This window comes from Cavia porcellus, unplaced genomic scaffold (genome assembly GCF_034190915.1).
Source record: "Cavia porcellus strain 051 isolate PalLab524CR breed Dunkin Hartley unplaced genomic scaffold, mCavPor4.1 scaffold_8, whole genome shotgun sequence".
NCBI lineage: Eukaryota > Metazoa > Chordata > Mammalia > Rodentia > Caviidae > Cavia > Cavia porcellus.
The window spans coordinates 38594304-38613130 of record NW_026947491.1 but is presented as its reverse complement, the minus strand read 5'-3'; the positions used below and the strand labels follow the sequence as shown (position 1 = coordinate 38613130).

The window sequence follows — 18827 nt, the reverse complement described above, 5'->3', positions numbered from 1 at the left end:
TACCATTTACTGGGAGCCTCATTTACATTCAGGCATGTTGTATCAGTAGTTACCTTGAAAACTACCTTCAGAGTAGGAACAAGTGGCTTCAGGAGAGGAAACAGACTTCTCAGAGGCTTCAGGCTTGCCTCAGGCTGCTTAACCATGTAGGAAGAAACAAGGTCCAATCAGCCGGCTCTGTCTGCCCTGCTCTTCACTCTTCCCCGAGCCTCCCCGACTGCACGGTGCCCTGCCCACAGTGGTGACCTACGCGGAAACTGAAGTATTGTGGTAAAGTCAGACGGGCTGTTCTGACCTGTTATTTGGATGGAAACAGGGTGAAGCTAGGTGGACTGAATGTGGCTGCTTTGGTTTTAAGTCCATGTCTGGGGACAGCAGCCTGAGAACTGGGGTACTGACTTAGGACCTTGGGAACATTTCTGACATCTCATTTACTTAAAGCTTTATTACCATGGCTTATGTGACTGGGGGAGGGGAGCCAATACGCTGGGGAGTTTCAGAAAGCTTCTTTGGCTCAGAACGTCTGAAGGAAAAACTGTCACTCGCAGGGTTTGATTAACCACAAGACTGGTATTGTAAGAGGAAGTAGGCTGAAAAAAATCTGCAACCTTGGCCTGTCATATGCTTAGTTTGTTAAAGAAAATGACTGAAGGCACACGTTATTTCTTTAAATGGAAAAAACCCAAGCGGAAAAAGCCCCAGAATGTTTTGTCTGAATAAGTTCTCCCAGTAGATGTCAAGGCCTGATGCAAGGTCTTTGGGTTGTGGCTGTGAATGGGGAAAGGAAGTACACACCTATGTGCTTGAGAAAGGAAGACGGCTTTATTGCCATGTCCCTTCATCCTTGGGTCCCAAAGAGGAAAGAGGCAGGAAGGGAGCTCAGCGGGCCTGGCACACTGTCACCAGTGCTAAGAGGAGCAAAGGGGGAGCTGGGAGATCTGCTTGGCCACTGACAGTTGGCAGAAGCATCTCTGTCCTATCAAGGAGCAGACAGTGCTTCTTCAGTAGTAGTGGTAGTGGTAGTAATGGTGGGGTGGCCTTAGGCAGCTGGAAGGCCTGGCCCTGTAGCCTCGGGCTGCCCTGAAGTGAAGATCAAGGCTTCCTCTTTTAGGATACCAATTAAGTAGTTTTGACTCTCCGTGCTACCAGCGGCCAACTCCCCACTTCATTTCAACCTACCCCACAGGCTGTTCCAACAACACTGATATTACCTTAGTAGTTTGTTTTATATATTTGTGATCAGACCCTACAATAATCTAACCTTTAGTCTTTATCTTCAGGCCCAGATCCCTTTATTTTCTAGGTGCTTTGTCTTTGGAGTTTATTTTAGTTCCTGTTGTAGCGAGGGTAACTCCACAAGCTCCTCTTCTAATAAGATTTTGGAACTATCTGTTGGCTAATAGCCCATTAAAAGCAAAGTCCTTTCCAACCCTGGCAGTAATAGCTGACTCTGATGCCAGCACACTTATCTCTAGCTTCAGTTGGATGAGTCTGTCAAAGTCCCTGGCCATTGGGAGCCAAGCTACTTATGGGGAAAGCAGACTCTGGCTAAACCATTTAGTCACTATTTATGATTCTAGGGCACAGAATAGTAGAAATAGAGCAGAACCCTGACTATATTCAGCTTTGTTTCTTTTTCAAATACTACAAGGTCAACCCTTTAAAAACCTAGGGTTTTTTAAATGAGCAATTCATATATGAGAGGCTGAAGAAAACAGAAGAAACTTTTCCCATGTCTCAGCAAGCTGAAGGGATGCCTTGAGGGTATGGTCGTTCTCATTTTTACCTCTTCTCTCCCTCTATCTTTCTTCTTCCCTGTTTGTTTCTTGTCTCTTTTTCATAAATAACAATCAAAAAAACTATTGGCTAAATTAGTTTAAGGTTACAATATCTACATAGAACGTCAATGACAAGAAAAATGATTAGGGAGCTAACTGAGTTATGATGTTCAGATTCTTTCATGGGAAGCATCACTGCATATACAGAATTCATTGCTAAATTAGAAACAACTGTATGTAGCCTTGTCTGTTGAAGTCAGCTTATTTGCAGAAAATGAGGTAGGCAAATTTGGAGGAGCAATTAGGAGCCATTCAAAGCCTTTACTTTTAGATGCATGACCTGCAGGTAGTGACGGTTACAGATAGTAAGAATCTAGGACCAGGAATAAATTCAGTGTCCTACACACCTCAAGAACACATGCATGTCTACGAACCTGACCAGCAGTTACACAGTCACACGGCCACAGAGACCAGATATGAAAAGTCAGTGGGTAAACAAGCAGGGTTTGTTCTTGGCATATAACACTGCACGATAAACGTGGACAATCAGTCTTTCATTGTTTAAGGCATGGCACATTTTTGGTTGAAATTCTTAAAACCTCTCATGACATCTCTTGTTTTGATACTTTTCATAAGTACATGGTAAAAGAGACTTTTCTCTAAGGAGACAAACAAAGCGAAAAGAATGGTGGTACAAAATGAACATCAGTACTCAGCCAGTGTTGGAGACAAAGAGGCAGCATGAGGATGGTGGCAAACTGGAAAACTCATGTGCGACATAAAGGAGCAGCGGCAGCTCTGCTCTAGAGGGTTACAGGACGAGGAAATATGGCTCCATGTTATCAGACAATATGTTTTGAGAAGAAAAAGCTGTAGAGACAGATTTTTTGAGATATATCCTGATTTCTAAACATTGGTTCAACACACATGCACAAAACAAACAAGCACCAGGTAAACCAGACAACTTTGCCCCTTCACAGTTACTGGCTTATCCTTCTGCTAGACAGGAAAGGAGTTAAATTTGTGCAAATATCTGGAAATCAGGGACTATATAGAACCAAGATGAAATTGGGGCATTGGGACAAAGAGAGGCAAGCAGCAAGGACTACAGAATCTACAAAAGGGCCATAACTGAGAGAATTCTGAAATCACTTTTGCCTCAGGAACAGACTCTTTCTTTTAGTTGAAGCAAAAACAAGCAATGGTTTCCCGGGCAACATCCTGTCAGACACAGCCTGGAAGCTCACATGGCTCTGCAATGCAGCATCATAACTCTGGCCTGGTTTGCCAGAGTCATTCCCAATCCAGGAAGAAAGCTGACATGGCCAGTTTGCTCCCCACAGTGGCAAATTTTAACCCTTCTACTAATCATGAGAAATTCTCATTCCTTATCTTTGTGGCACATTGAAATCAACTTATCCAATCCTGGATGCTTCCTAAGTATCCTTTAGGTGTTGTTTTTATTAGCTTGTGGTCCTTATGATGAATATGATAACTGGATGTTTGTGACACCTACCTATTGATAGGATACTTGATCTGAATGGCTTTTAATATTTCTTTACAATACAGCAGAACTTAATAGTTCAAACTTACACATATAATTCCTGAAAGCTGAACTTGAAAATATTTGCTACTTGTTACTCAGGAGGCTGAAGGAGGAAGATTGTTGAACCTAACAGTTTATGGCTAGCCTGTCTCAAAGCAATAAAAATGCCAATAAAATATGCTTTCTGTGTTAAGGAATAGTTTAAAAAATTGTATATATGGAAAGATCAATAACCATACTATCACACACCCATATACACAAAAAACCCATACTATCTATAACTTTGAAAAAGCCTCCTGCAGGGATCCAGGTTGACAGGATCACAGCCCTCTTGATAATAACCACCATTTGCCTGCCTAGTGACACTGGCACATATCCCAAACTATAGGACACAAAAAGCTGTTAAGATAGCCAGTTGCTGAGAGTGTTGTGCTGGCCACAAGGCCCCAGACTATTTCTTAAGTGACACCTGGCATGTAATAGTGTTTGAGAAAGGACAGATACATATACTTGCTTCTCATTTAGCATGGAAATTACTTTCTGCTGCCTTTGAGCAAAAAAAAAGCATCCAGTCTTGTTGCCCAAAACATGCTTCTCTTCTCCCTCCTCCCTCACTCTCCTTTTGTTCCTCCCCTTCTCTCTCTCTCTCTCTCTCTCTCTCTCTCTGTCTCTTCTTTTCTTTTTCTCTTTCTTTCCTGGCTTTGAACTCACTATATGTATAGCTTAGACTGGTCTCGAACTTTTGGTGACCCTCCTACCTGAGGCTCTCCAGTGCTGGGGTTACAGGCATGTGGCATCACACCTGATACTTTTGTCTATAAATTCCTAATAAATTGCAGTTTTGTATAATTCTGTATCTGACTGCCTTTTCCACTGGTTTCTGGTGACCAGTTCTCATACACCAGGATGAGGTTTTCCCAAAACACCTTGCAAATAACTTGAAACAAATCTCTATTTTGTTTTTTAGAACACTAAGGAAATAGAATTTAAACTAATAATTGTGACTTTCAATCTATATCATTCATGTCCCTTTAAAATTCTCATTTATTATTTTACTATTTACTCTCTAATCATCTGAACTGAAAAGATTAGTTATTGGTCAGGGGAATGCTGTAGGCATGTTGCATCCTGTTATAAGACATTTGGTAAAGCCTGTCATTATAGCCTTAGCATTATACCAAGGTGAAGATGGAGGTACTCACATGGGACAGATAAAATTACAGTTCAGTGTGATCATAGCCCTCTACATTCAACTCTTACTTAGCAAGTATTTATTGAACTTTTATTGTGGACTGGCACTGCCTTAGGTTCCATGAGTAGAGAAGGGCACTGACTAAAATAGAGATTTTAAGAGCATGTATATACGTCATTTTCAAAAGAAGATAAATGTAGCCTTGGATGGAGAAGAGATTGTAAACTCAGTGGAAGTAGACAATGTAGTATTAAAATACTAAATAATAAAATAATTTTGAAATTTCATAGATAAAACATGTTATGTCTTTATATATGATGATATACCAAAATATATTAATATTCTGTTTTAGAACTGCTTTAGGTTTACAGAAAAACTGAGCACAAAGTTCTAACATACCCTTCCTCCTCTCCCTGGAATCCCCCTTATTAACATTCTGTAGTAATGTGGTGCATTTGTTACAACTGCTGAACCAATGCTGAAGTATTATTGAAGTCCATAGTTTATAATACGGTTACTGTTTGTGTTTTGTGGATTCTGACAAATGTATAATGCCACACATCCATTCTACAGAGCAGTTCCATTCCTTGTGGATCTATCCTCCACATACTCATCACACTTTCCTCCCCAAGACATCCTGGCAACCATTGCAAGTTTTACTAAGGTTTGCCTTTTCTGGAGTGTCTTGTAACTGTGATCACATACTGTCCAGATGGGCCCTGATACTCTATAGCTCAACTTAAACTTTTTCACCTTTATGATGCTGCAAAATTTATACACATCCAGTAGAAATCACAGTTTGAATTTTAATCTTTCCAAGGCTAGTGTGATACATGATACACTATTCTTGTGATGCTGGGCAGCAGTGAAATGCAACTTCTGCTTAGCCCTGTAATTAGAAGAGTAAATAATCTATACTCTGCAGGGTAGTGCACGGCTCAGCTATGAGGGGCAGATGATCAGGTACAACAGATGCCCTTTTTTTTTTTTTTTTTTTTTAAATAAACAGGATCTTGTTATACAGTCCAGGCTGGCTGGCCTTGAACTCACTTATGTAGTTCAGGCTGGCACTGAACTCATGGCGATCCTCCTGCTTCAGCCTCCCATGTGCTGGGATTATAGGCATGCACCAACATGCCCAGCAATAGATGTATAATATTTTCATATTGTGAGATGTGGGTCTATCATTAGTCAAGGAGCATAATCTTTTATATTGATTTTCTTAGCAATATGCATAAAAGCAGCTCTTTTGTTGCTTGATAATTCACTTCATTTTTATCACTAAATAATAATTCATTGCATAGATATACCAAAATTCGCTTATTCATTTACTTTTTGTTTTGTTTTGTTTTGGTTTTTTTGAGTACCAGGGATTGAACTTATGATCTTGCACTTGCCAAGCAGGCACTTTGCAACTGAGCTATGTACTTGGCTCCTTTATTAACTTAAAAGGGCATCTGAGTTACTATCAAGTTTTAAATTATGATAGAGCTGTTAGAAATATTCTAATGCAGGATATTGTGCAAACATAAGCTTTTGCCTTGTCTGGATAAATATCAAGGAGGAGGACTGCTGGATTGTATGGTGAGGTTATATAAGGAACTATTAGTCTTTTCTGAAGTGACTTTACATTTACATTCCCACCAACAGTGAGTGAAAGTTCCTGTTACTCCACATCCTTGCCAACATTTGTATTGTCAATGTTTTTGATTTTAACCATTTTAATAGAGGTATAACAGTATCTCATTGTTTTTGTTTGCAATTATCTAATGACACATGGAGTTGAACATCTTTGCATATTCTTACTTTTCATCTGTATATCTTCTTTTAGTTAAGTGTCTGTTCAGGTCTTGCCTTTTCAAAAACTGGACCTTTTGCTTTCTTATTGTTGGGTGTTAAAATCTTTATGTATTTGGATACACGTTCCTACTTAGGTGTATATTTTGTAAATATTTTTCTGTAGGCCTGTGGTTTGCCTTTTTACTTTTTTATCAGTGTTTTTTTTGCACAGCAAAAGTTTTTCGTATTAATGAAATCCCACATTTTGATTTTTCCTCATAGATTGTGCATTTAGTGTTCAATCTAAAAGCTCCTTAAATAGTTTATCACCTAAATTTTCTCCTATGTTTTCTTCTAGAAGTTTTGAAATTTTGCACATTATATTTAGGTCTAGGATCTATTTTGAATTAGTCTTTGTGAAAGGTATAAGGTTTGTGTTAGTTTTTCTTTTTCTTTTCTTTCTTTCTTTCTTTCTTTTTTTTTTTTTTTCTTTTTGTATCAGGGATTAACTCACAACCTTGTTTTTGCCAGGCTGGCTCTTGTGCCACTCACCTATATCTCCAGGCCTAATCTTCTACTTCAGTTCTTCTTTAATACTATGTGGTCTATTCTGTAATTTTGCTTTACTATATAAACTATCAAATAAATTTGTTGATATTCACAGAATAACTTTCTGTGACATAGATGTGAACTGCACTGAATCTACAGAAAAAGTTGAGGACTACAGTTGACAAATTTGAGTCTTTCAAACCACAAGCATGGGCTATGGCTCCATTTATTTAGTCCTTTTGGTTGTTTTCATCAGCTTTATAGTTTTCTCATGTAGATCGTGTGCATATTTGTTACAGTTATAGCTAAGTATTTTTTTTCCCTTTGGTGCAAATGTAAATGGTGTATTTCAAATTCCACTTGTCTATTGCTAGTGTATAGGAAAACAATTACTTTTCAATACTAATCTTGTATCCTGCAAACTGTCATTTATTAGTTCCAAGCGTTTTGTTGCTCTTGATTCTTTGGGATTTTCTTACACAAACAATCATGTCATCTCTGAACAAAGAGTTTTATTCTCTCTCTCAATCTATACTTTTTCTTTTTCTCTTTTGGTTTTAATGCATTTGTGATGACGGGAAGGCAGTAGAATTCAGAGGCCAAACCCTAGAGCGACCCACTTCAAATCCTGGCTCTGTCAGTTAGTAGGTGTGCACACCTGAAACAAAACATTCAACCTGTATGTGCCTTAATTTTCTGATCCATAAAATGGAGATAAAACTAACTTAAGGTTTAATTTAAATAATACATGTAAATCATTTAGATAATTTAGATAATCCATGTAAATCATTGTGTGTGTGTGTATATATATATATATATATATATATATATATATATATACAAAATGATTATATATATAGATTCCTGATAGTAGATTGGTATTTGTCCTTGCTTTGTCCCTCATCGTCAGGAGACTTTGTATAATTTCTTACCAGTAGACAGTATGTTAGGTGTAGTTATTTTTGCATGTATTCTTATCAAACTGAGAAAGTTGCCCTCTGTTCCTTCTTCTGTTTCTTTAAATCATGAATTAGTGTTGGAGTTTGTAAAATGCTTTTCTCCATCAGTTGATACAATCATTTGATCTTTTATTTTTTTAATTTATTGATGTGGTGAATTATATGAAATAATGTTTGAATCAATTTAACCAGCCTTGCATACTTGGAATTAAACCCACTTAGACCATGGTGTGCAGTTTCTTTTACATATTGTTGGAGTCTGTTTGTTAATATGTTGGGTGTGATTTTGTTTGCTCTTTTTTCTTTTTTTTTAACTTTTTATTGGTACTAGGGATCGAACTCACGATCACCTGCTTGCAAGGCAGGTGTTATGTTGGGTGTGATTTTTGGATCAACATTCATGATCTACACTTTTTTTTAGTGGTTTTCTTTTCTTGTAATGCCTTTGTCTGCTTTTGAGATTAGCAGCATTTACAGTTAGTTAGGACTATTTCTTTTCTTTTGTTTTCTTTTCTATTCTCTCTCTCTCTCTTTGACAAGGTCTCATGCAGTTCAGGTTGGGTGGAAATATCTGGTGTAATTTCTTCTTTAAATATTTAGTAGAATTCACAAGTGAGCACATCTACGTCTGATACTTCCTGTTTTGGAAGGCTACTAATCATTGATTTGATTTCTTTCATAGATGTTAGCTTATTCAGATTATCTTTTTCTCTTTGTATAAGTTTTAGTAGACTGTCTATCATGGAAATTATCTATTTCATGAAAGTAATCATATGTATGGATATTGAGTTAGTCTTCACATACCTTTAATATTAATGTCCACAGAATTGATAATAACAACCCTCTTTCATATCCAATATTAGTAATTTGTGTTTTCTTTCTCTTTTCTGTATCATAATGTTAATTTTATAAGTGAAGGCAGATTTTTTTTCCTATACTTTGTGTTGTTTCTTTTATAAACTGCCAAGTTATAATACATTGCTATTTTTCTGTTTTATCTAAGGCTTATTATATGTTAAATGTAGTGAATTTTTGGCTTGTCAAGCATGCTGAAAATATATTTATTCTCGCTTTTTATTTACCTTTTTATATTCTTTCTTTCAAACATAAACTACACAGGAAGTCCTTTAATACATTTAAATTGCTTTATTCTTTGCTATTATGCTAAATAATACCAATCTACTATCAGGAATCTATTTATATAATCATTATATATATATACACACATACACAATGATTTACATGGATTATCTAAATTATCTAAATGATTTACATGTATTATTTAAATTAAACCTTAAGGTAGTTTTATCTCCATTTTATGGATCAGAAAATTAAGGCACATACAGGTTGAATGTTTTGTTTCAGGTGTGCACACCTACTGACAGAGCCAGGATTTGAAGTGGGTCGCTCTAGGGTTTGGCCCCTGAATTCTACTGCCTTCTAGCAAAGAACTCCACTTGAATATGGCATTACTTACCTACATTTAAAATGTTTTATATATTTATAAACATTCTACTAGCAATATGTCAAGATTTTCAAATTTTATAACAGAGCTATACTTAAAGAGTCCTTAAAAAGTTAAAAGAACTCATTTATTTTGGAATTGAAATGATATGCTACCTGATTTGGCTGATCTTACAGAAAACCAGAATAACAGAATATCAGAGGTATGGAAAGAATAGTGAAAGAGAGAAAACAAAACAGTGTTTTTAAAAAGGCAATAAATACTGCATAGTTTCTCTCATATTAGAAATTTAAAGTACATATAAAGAGCAAAATAAAAGATAGATAAAAGGAAACAGGGAGATAGCTCTACTACAATAGGAAGGGAGCTAGGATATGAAAGAATGGGAAGGGGACATATAAAAAGGGTTAATATGTGTCATGTACACGTATCAAATATACACAATGAAAATAGTCATTATGTATTGCAAACATACATAATGTTATGAACTAATAACAATCTAAGGCAATTATAGTGAATGTCTACTGGGACCACAAGTATTTTAGGTTTTGGATTTTTTGAGATATTTATATACACATAATGAGATACCTTGGGAGATGGAACCTAAGTCTAAGAATAATTCATGTTTCATATCTTATATACAAAGCTAGAAGATAAATTTATACATTTAAAATAATTTGTACTTGAAAAAAAGAGTTTCATGGTGTGGAAGTTTCCACTTGTTCTACCATATTGCACTAAAAAGTTACAGATTTTGATTTCTGAATCAGGGATGCTCAATCTGTATTAACTTCAAGAAAAAAATGGTTTAACAATCTAGTCACAGTGCACCATAGTCGTGACTGCTATCTCATGAGCATAGTAAAGTAAACAACAAATACTTAGGCCAATGAATAGAAGGCAAGGAAGTACAGAACCAAAAAGTAGATTGGACAGCTCTGGTTAAGTCATATATGATTTTCTCAGATCTTACTAACTTGCCTCAATAACCAATCTTAAACCGCACAGGGACTACTATTAATAATTTGTGTCTACCTCTGACTGCTGCATGTTACTTGTATGAACTACACTTCAATATAATACCCATCCCTCTTCTTCCCTACTAGTCTGCTGTGTTTTAGAGAGTTACTGCCTCTAAAGGAAATTAGAAGAGAATCAGAAGAGAAAGGAGGGGTGTTAAAGGCAAAAGGAATAAGCTTACAGCTACCATTAGGTGGAACTGAATTGTAAACATAAATAGCATGGAGAGAAAATGTTTCATTTTTTTCATGATCTTCATTCTGTCCTTTAAGATATAACTCACATTTGAGAAACATTTCTAAAGACTAACTGCAAGAGTCTGAAAGAAGCTCCCAACCAGAACACTACTTTTTTTCTTTTAACAAGTTAATTATAGAATACTAGTAAGAATTTACAATGCTCAAAATGAAGACAATAGCTTTAAATGGACTTACGAAACAGGGTAAGTGACCAGTGTTGTTTGTGAACACAACAATTTCATTTATTATCTACCTTTGTCACATGACACTTTTTCTGGTCTTCCTTGAAATTTCTGGCCATATATTGCTGCTTTTTCTAAATAAGGGCTGTTCTGTAAATAGCACAAGGAACTCGTACCAGTGAGACCTTCCTCTTGGCAGGTCATCTGAGAATATTAACTAGAGTGCTTTGTTCCAGGATTTCTAGAAGAGCAGGGAGCTTAATATTCTGAGAAGCATCATTGTTGAAAGTCTAAGCAGTTGGATGTCCTTTGCTCTGAAGAATTTTCTTTTATACTTGCAGTAAGTGGATAGTCAAGGGATGTTTATGGTTTACACTACATCTGCTCTAGAACTAAGAGACTTCCCCTATCCCTGCCCATGACAAGTCAGGCAATGGAGAGACACAGCTGTTTCAGAAGCATGACGAAAGTAATTTGGAGGATACCAGTGGCCAATCCTGTGGGATACCTTAACTCAACATGATCAATTATCCCTACTAAGTGGCAGGACACAGCCAAAGTGCATCAAGATAATGTGATATTTCCTCAAAAACAAGATAGTAGGCTGAACACCAGGAATACAGTTTAGTGAGGGCAGGAGCAACATAGGGCACCAGCAGAAGAAAGACTTGAACAATGAAATGTATTAAAAACACCACTGCCACAGGGCAAAAAATGCAGTTATCAGAGCGGGGGCCAGGCGTTCTGGAATAAACAGGTAAAATGCAATTAAAAAACAGATGAACAGCAAATGAGGCCAGAATCTTGGACAAAATTCTGGTTGCCACATAAGATTTGTAAGATTATAGTAATGTATTGATTCTCATAATTTCATTTTATGGTAGAGGACGCAAATGTAATTCTAACTTTCTAAATAACCAGATTTAACTCTTGGTTGTGTGTGGAAGTGTCTTTCTCTCTAAGGGAGATCTTAAGAAATTCTTGTGATTAAAAGTCATCTATAATTTTTAATTTTTGTTTTAGGTGTCAGTCAAAATTTCAAATTTCCTTCCACTGGTTGTAATTCAAGTGAGTGGAGGAAGTACTCTGAATTAGGGTGGTGAGTGAGGGATGGGGAGAAAATGATAGACTGGACAATGATTGGAGTGACTGGAGAAAGAGGCAAGAATACAAACGGACAGCTGGGTTGGCTTGGACAACTGAGTAGACAGTGATGTTAATGGGAGGTGGGCAGAGTCTTGATGCCTGGATGCAAAATCTGGCCCATTATTTATTTCTTCCATGAACCTGAGTTAATTACTTATCATCTTTGAACCTTTATCTATAAAACTGAGAACAGATCTACTTCACAAAGTTGTTGTGAGGAATAAATTAATACAAACTGGACAGTTCATACTTTAGCATATATATTGACATCTACTAATTGCCAAGTCCTAGAGTAAGTGCTGAAAATAATAAGGTAAATACAATATCTGAGTTCAAAGTACACATATTCTCTGTTAGCTGGGAGAGACATGGAAAAACAGCACAACACAATGAAAAAGTGTTAAAATATCAGGGTGTACAAGGTGTTAAAAGCTTCCAAAATAATTTACTGTGCTTGCAAATGTGGAACTAAAGAAAGACCTTACATGAAAAAAAAAGGAATGGATATTAGAACTAGGTTTGAATGACTATGTTTTTACCAAAATGTTTTTCACTTGTGAACTCGGATACATTCATCTCTCTGAGCTTTAGTTGTCTCAGCTGGGAATAATGGTAGTACTCAACTCAAGGGGTGATTGTGAGGGTGAAATGAAATAACGTGTGAAAAATACTCAGCATAGTGCCTAGTACCCAGCAGGAACTCCACACAGATGCTAGTTATTTTTATGCCATTGTTCCTTTGGAGAACTCTGGGAGTCATTCAATCCCACTGGAGTCAAGGACATATCAAGGTCACAGCTAGTTAGGAGCAGAGCCTAAAGTAGGATCCACACTGCCAGTTTTGTTCCAAAATGAAAATAAAAGTTTTATATGTATCCAACCCCATTTTTTCTCCTAAGATTAAAGTAGTTTCTTTTGTGTAAAGTAGATAATCCAGTGAGTTTTTCCAAATGAAAATTTTGAATGAAATCATTCAATATTTGAATGAGGTCATATCTGACAGGGTTACCCATTTCTAAAGAGCTGACGAGTACGCACATATCAGCTCACTACTGCTTATAAAATATTTCTGCTGTTTCTCCTACATGATATAGTTCTCTTATTATATACCTCGAATCACTGAGTTCTATGCAGCCTATTTAATTAACTTTCAAATCAAAGGAAAATGAAAAGTAAGGAATAAGTTCTATTTATAATCAACATACAATTACTATTGTGATTTAGAATGGAAAAACACAAAATTATAAAACCTAGTCTCCATTTTAAAAATGAATATTTTGTTTCTTACTGTGCTGCAAAGCCATTGTTTCACTACGTAAAAGCAGCACCAGAAATGCAATATGTTGCAAAACTAAGATATTATTTGTTCTTTGTCTGATATTGGATAATTGATAGTTTCCCTGACTCCCAGTTATTTCCAAAGGGAAGATCATTTAAGTATTTCAATCCAAATCCAGGAAAGAATGTAAGCAAGTTACAATATGATACAAGGCTTATTTTACTATTACCTTTGAGTTACATATTTTATATAACTAGTTTTTACCATGGATAATTCCATGAATTCTGAATGTAAGAATCTACAACATAGTCTAAAAATTACAAGGTACATAAAAAGATGCACATAGTGTTTAACTGCAATGATTAGGAAGTTAAAGGGTATTTTCTTCCAAGAGTGGTGTTGAGAGTGGTTTCTTTTCCATCATTATATTATTACTAAAAGTTGTGATCTTAAGTTTTCTGTCCACCATTAATTTAACCCAACTATGCTGGAGTAAGTGATTTTACACTAGTCTATTTAGGGGTATCATCTCATTCCTTAATAGATTCCATGTATTTCTCATATGCTTCCTCGCTCATGAGTTTAACTACTTCTTTAGGGTCACTCAGTCAACTATTTTCATAAAAAGATTTGTTGACAAGCTCTGAATTTTCTGCAAGGGCCTTGCTAATTTCAGTTAATTCTCTTTGTAGAGGAGAACAGAGTTCACCGGCAGCTTTCACACTCTAAACTCATCTTGCGTTTTCGCTTTTGTCCAACTTCAGGTAGACTGTAGAAAACAACAACTCCCAAAATTCTCTGTACAAAATTGCTGATTCCTATTAGTCCAATACCTTTTTTTTTTTTTTTTTTTTTTTAAACTGGGGATTGAACTCATGACCTTGTGCTTTGCCAGGCAGGTGCTTGTGCTGCTGAGCTAGACCCCTGGCCCTGCAATACTACTTTCTGTTGTTACCCATTCATGTTTCTCTGTGAATTTACACACATTCCTGGCCACTCACCATGGCATGTTTACAGGGGTTCTGCAGGTCACTGTTCTGAACTTTCCATCCCTTTTGAGATAAAGTAAGCCAGATCCACAAGAAATGTGAAAAAAAGTAATCCTGGAACAATAGAGCTATTCCATAGCGACATAAGATAGACTGGATACAGTCACACAAAGATGACCAGTTAAACTGGTATTTTCTTGGATGAGAGCTAATGAGAATCTAAGAGAGAAAGTAATTGTTTGGCAAGTGCCAAGCTAATAATGTTCCATAGAGTACCTCAAAAAATGATTTCTGAGTCAGCTATAAAAAATAGTAATGGATGTAGATTAGCAAAGAGAAGGGTAGGATGACTGGCAATAGTTACTGTCTATTGAAGAAGAGCAAGGTGAAAATTGGGAGAGATCTGGGATACTATAGAAGGACTGATGAATATGAATTCTGAGGGATGGAACTAGAAAGGAAATGAGAGGTTTCAAGCAGAAATTGTGTGTCTCTGAGGAGTTTAATTAAATTATGGAGTTGTGAAGGTGCCAAGAGACAAAGAGGTGAAAGAAGCCTAAAATCTGACAGCTGCATGCTTTGGGGTTAGTGAGTCCTCTTAATGAAGCTCCTTAACTTGAGCATTATCTGTAAGACATTAATGGCAGCTATTTTCTGAGCTGTCATGAGGATAGAATGAGATGGTCTGCAGACAGGCACCATGCTTGCTGTACGGAACATAGTGGTTAGTTGACATTACTTCTGCTAGAAGGGTATAGATTCTATATGATTGAGTCATAGGTATCTAAGACACAGGATTTGGGTGGCGGCTGCATCCAGAGAGTTTCTCTTGGAAACTTGACACAGACATAAAGGGCCTTGTGTTTCTAGTCAAAGGTAATCCAGAGAAACAACTTCGTCTTCACCCTGTAGGGAGCTGAAAGGGAGAAAAGCCTTGAAGAGGGGGCAGGAGCGAAGGAGTAGAGAGCAGAGAAAGAAGGAAGGGAGTCAGGACAGACAAAATAAGGGGAAGATCTGCACCCTTTTGGAGTCTGAGGCTCAAAAACAAGGGCCATGCTGGGATGGGCTTTCACTCATCTGGTGAACCAACTGGCAATGGGGAAAAGGACAGGACAGCTAGGGTAGCTAGCCTGAAAAATAACTGGGTTTTACTAGCCTGAATTCATTCATTTCCACTTTTTGGATGATAAGTTCAACTTAGAATTACATGAGCTAATGCACATAAAGTCATTTTCTGAAGAGCAAAATACTGTGGGAATAAAGTGTTATCAGTGATTTTCTGTGTAGTTTATATCAAGAGGTTTCCTCAAATGATGCTGAACCAGTTTGTGCACTTCAAGCAGGTGTCTGTGTGCCTTATACATTACTTCGGGGTGAATGGGTGGGTTCATAGGGAAGCTGAGGGTGGCCAAGGGATGGCAGGCAGGGCTGGAGGTGTAGACCCAGGTGGTGGCTCTTCTGTGGATTCCCGGCCTGGAAAGTCATGCCTCAGACTTGACAAACATCCCCAGAGGCTGCTCTTTGGAAGTTTCAAGGGTGTACATTTTCTCAAAGGGTTAGATAAAATGAAAGTGCCCAACTAGTGAGAAACAGAACATAGGACTCAAGGACTGGGGATATAGCTCAGCTGCACGGTGCCTGCCTGGCAAGCACCAAGTCCGGAGCTTGATTTCTGGTTCCAAAACAAACAAACATACATACAGACAAGAACACATAGGATTTAAGAGTTTGGCTCCTAGTTCATGTTCATTAATTGTTTGCTGAAATGAAGACAAATGTGAGATGGCTGATATGGCATCACAAAAGAGACATGACTTTGCAAACCCATGCTGCTTTGGGTTTGATGTTACTGGCAGCAGAAAGCCACTGTTTAGCCTAAAATGGACTTGTAAAATCCTGAAAACTGAGGGGAAAATGTCTACCCAAGGTCACTCATTTAGTAACAGACTTGAAAAAAGATTTTCATAATGAGAATAATAGTGGCTGAAATGATTTATTTAAGCAAGACTGAGGACATTTTTCTAAACAGGGCTGCACCTTCTAGTTGGGCAGGTTATTCATTGCACAAGTGCACAGGAGAGAGTGATGCTGAAATCAGTCAGCCCTCTGTTCACTAAACCATGTGTGCTGAGGTGAGGTTGTGCCTTTCCAGAGAAAGGGATGTCTTTTTCCATTTCCCACAAGGGCATCTAAGTGACATGTCTCTGTTTCTGAGGTCTGAAAACATAATGGTTGATCTTCTGCTTAGATCACTCAGGGTGACTTTCAGGTTTGGGTTAAGAAAACAAAAAGGAGCAATAATGTGGAATAGAAAATTGAAGATGAAAATAATAAAAATGTAAGATAGAGGTACTACAAAAGAACAGTAGAGTGAGGCAGATCATGAAGAATGGAAGGAGGGCTACAGGTCAGTGGATGGGACCCCTACATATTTCTGCTGTTATAAGTAAACTTGTAAAGAAATTTCACAATGACCTAATCCAAAACAAAAGTGAAAATGGGACAAAATGCAATATGGAAGCATTTTGCAATAAGGAGCAACAAGTCTGGTACCTAAATTCAACAATTGTACAATCCGGACTGGAAAAAGCCCATTTTACCAGCAACACATGTTTTCAGGGAAAGCAAGTAAAACGAATGTGCTTCAGAGGTCTTCTGAATTTCTTTTCACTTCTGCCCAAACCCCTTTACTCTTATGTCCTGCTAGCATTACTGTGAAACTGGATGGTTGCAACTCATGTTTAACATTTGAGTTTGGATGATGAAGGCTTATTATGTTTGCATTTTCAAGGATCTGCTGGTCTTGTTTCTCCTGTGAAACATTCAGAGTCAAATATTCCTTAACTCTGAGATGGAGTTTGGTCTTAAAACAACCTAAGAAATGGCTTGACACTTTCACGGTTCCAAGGAGGGCATAATTTGCATATGAGCGAGATGACAATGCCTAAGCACAGAATTTCACGTAAGTATAGAAAATTACTTTCAAGAATATTTGCTTTATGGGTCTCATCATTCCTCATTTTTCTTCACAGATCAGGAAGAACCATGGCCAGTACTTTTCTTGGATTCTTATCCATGTACTGCTTTAGGTTGGACATTGAATTCTAGCTAGGAACTTTGTGACATGGTATCTTCCCTTTGAGATTAGCCTTTAATATTTTATTTATTCAACACTTAATGGATCCCAACTGTGTTAGGTCCTGAAAAAACAAAGTTAACAAACGCATGTCCTTTGAGTTCTTAGGAAGAAGAGATAGATGTGCTGTGCCTGTTAGAGGTGGAGCCTAATGGAAGTTAAGTTCCTGAGGGGCATGTCCTAAAGAGAGATATTTTGGTTACACATATCTCTCTTATTGCTTTCCAGCCACCATGAGAAGAACAGACTCCTCCACCAAGTACTCCTACCATGATGGGCTGTCTAACAATAAGGCCAAGTGACCATGGACTGAAATCTGTGAAATTATTCACCAAAATAAATCATTTTTTCTTTTCAGTTTGTTACTTATTTTATCAAAATGATAGACATCTCATGAACACAACATGTATTTTAATAAACACCACATAATATTTTGTTATGACAGATGTCGACCAGGGGATCAGAGGAGACACCCAGAAAGAGGAGGTACCCCCAACCGCAGCAAGCTGAGGGAAGAAGCCAGCCTTGGGTCAGGAAGATGTGGATAGGCCAGTTGGCCAGTCAAAATCCCGTTTCTAGAGCAGGTGGAATAAAGAACATACTAAGTGAAAGAGGTGATAAATGGGTCAGGGCTAGCACATAGGAGTATGACTCCAGTGGGAGCATAAATTCTCTCTAACCTGCAAAGCCATGGTCCTAGTGGGCACAGTACAAAAACCTGGCCTCCTTATTTCCTTGTGATGAGAATGTATTTCAAGGTAGGCCCTCAGTGAAGTCAAATTAATATTTATGAATTCCAGAACTACTGTTGTTTTGTGTTATGTTTTAAAATGCACATCTTACATATACATTGCTCCCTGTAGTTAAAAAAGCATCCTTATTTTTCTTTCCTTTTTTCATCCACTTAAAAATTTTTTTTAAATTAGATTTCATTGGCATATTTTAGACATACACAATGATCACATGTGTCATAGAGAATTTGTACATGAATATGTTATAACTTGTTTGTTTTTCCCATTCCTCTACCTTCCTTTCAACCCCTTCTCTCCTCCCACTTACATTTCCTTTTTGAAGCTAGGTAATTAAGTCCCTTGAAGTATGGATGGGGGATTGATTTTCATCAGTATCAGTATTTCACCTGCCTTTTCTTCTTTGTGAGATTTCCAATTTTCTGACAGGTCATTTTCACTAAATTTACAATCTGACTTTGGATTTTAGAGGAAATCTATGGTCTGAACCTGGAATGCTCACTCTAATATTCCCTAAGATTGTCTAACTTCCTACCTGGGAACCATCTATCTAGAGCCTTTATTTAAATTCATTAATGCTTCTGGAGAATGTAGATTTGTCTGAGATGAGTCAAACATTGTGAGTAGTCAGCATTTCCAAGTGTGGCCCACAAAGCATCTTTGAGCCTGCCTCCCCAGAACTATTTCTCTTCTTCTAGTGTTGGGGGAGGGGAGAGAGATTCTTGATTGCAAGGAGGGTGTCTCCTACGCCTGCCCAAGGGATGACTGGAGACAGGTCTGACTGGTTATGTCCCCTCCATCCTGGTTTGTTCTCACCCG

At 37.4% G+C, this 18827-nt stretch overlaps 1 protein-coding gene and 1 long non-coding RNA gene across 11 annotated transcripts in view; one reads left to right on the top strand and one right to left on the bottom strand.

Moving 5' to 3' along the window:
- Window positions 1-18827, bottom strand: part of Pced1b (PC-esterase domain containing 1B) — a 155622-nt gene that overhangs the window by 22440 nt on the left and 114355 nt on the right. Inside the window, exon 1 of one of the 10 annotated variants that reach the window (XM_013159359.3) lies at window positions 54-193. The exons of the other annotated variants lie outside the window; for them this stretch is intronic. The gene's annotated coding sequence lies outside the window, so the exon portion shown is untranslated. Of the gene's footprint in view, window positions 1-53; window positions 194-18827 lie in introns of those variants that run through there. 10 annotated transcript variants of the gene reach the window in all.
- LOC134477289 (uncharacterized) lies at window positions 151-17616 on the top strand. Its single transcript, XR_010049232.1, has 3 exons — window positions 151-270; window positions 16915-17085; window positions 17488-17616. It is a non-coding gene; the product is annotated as an uncharacterized LOC134477289 (long non-coding RNA).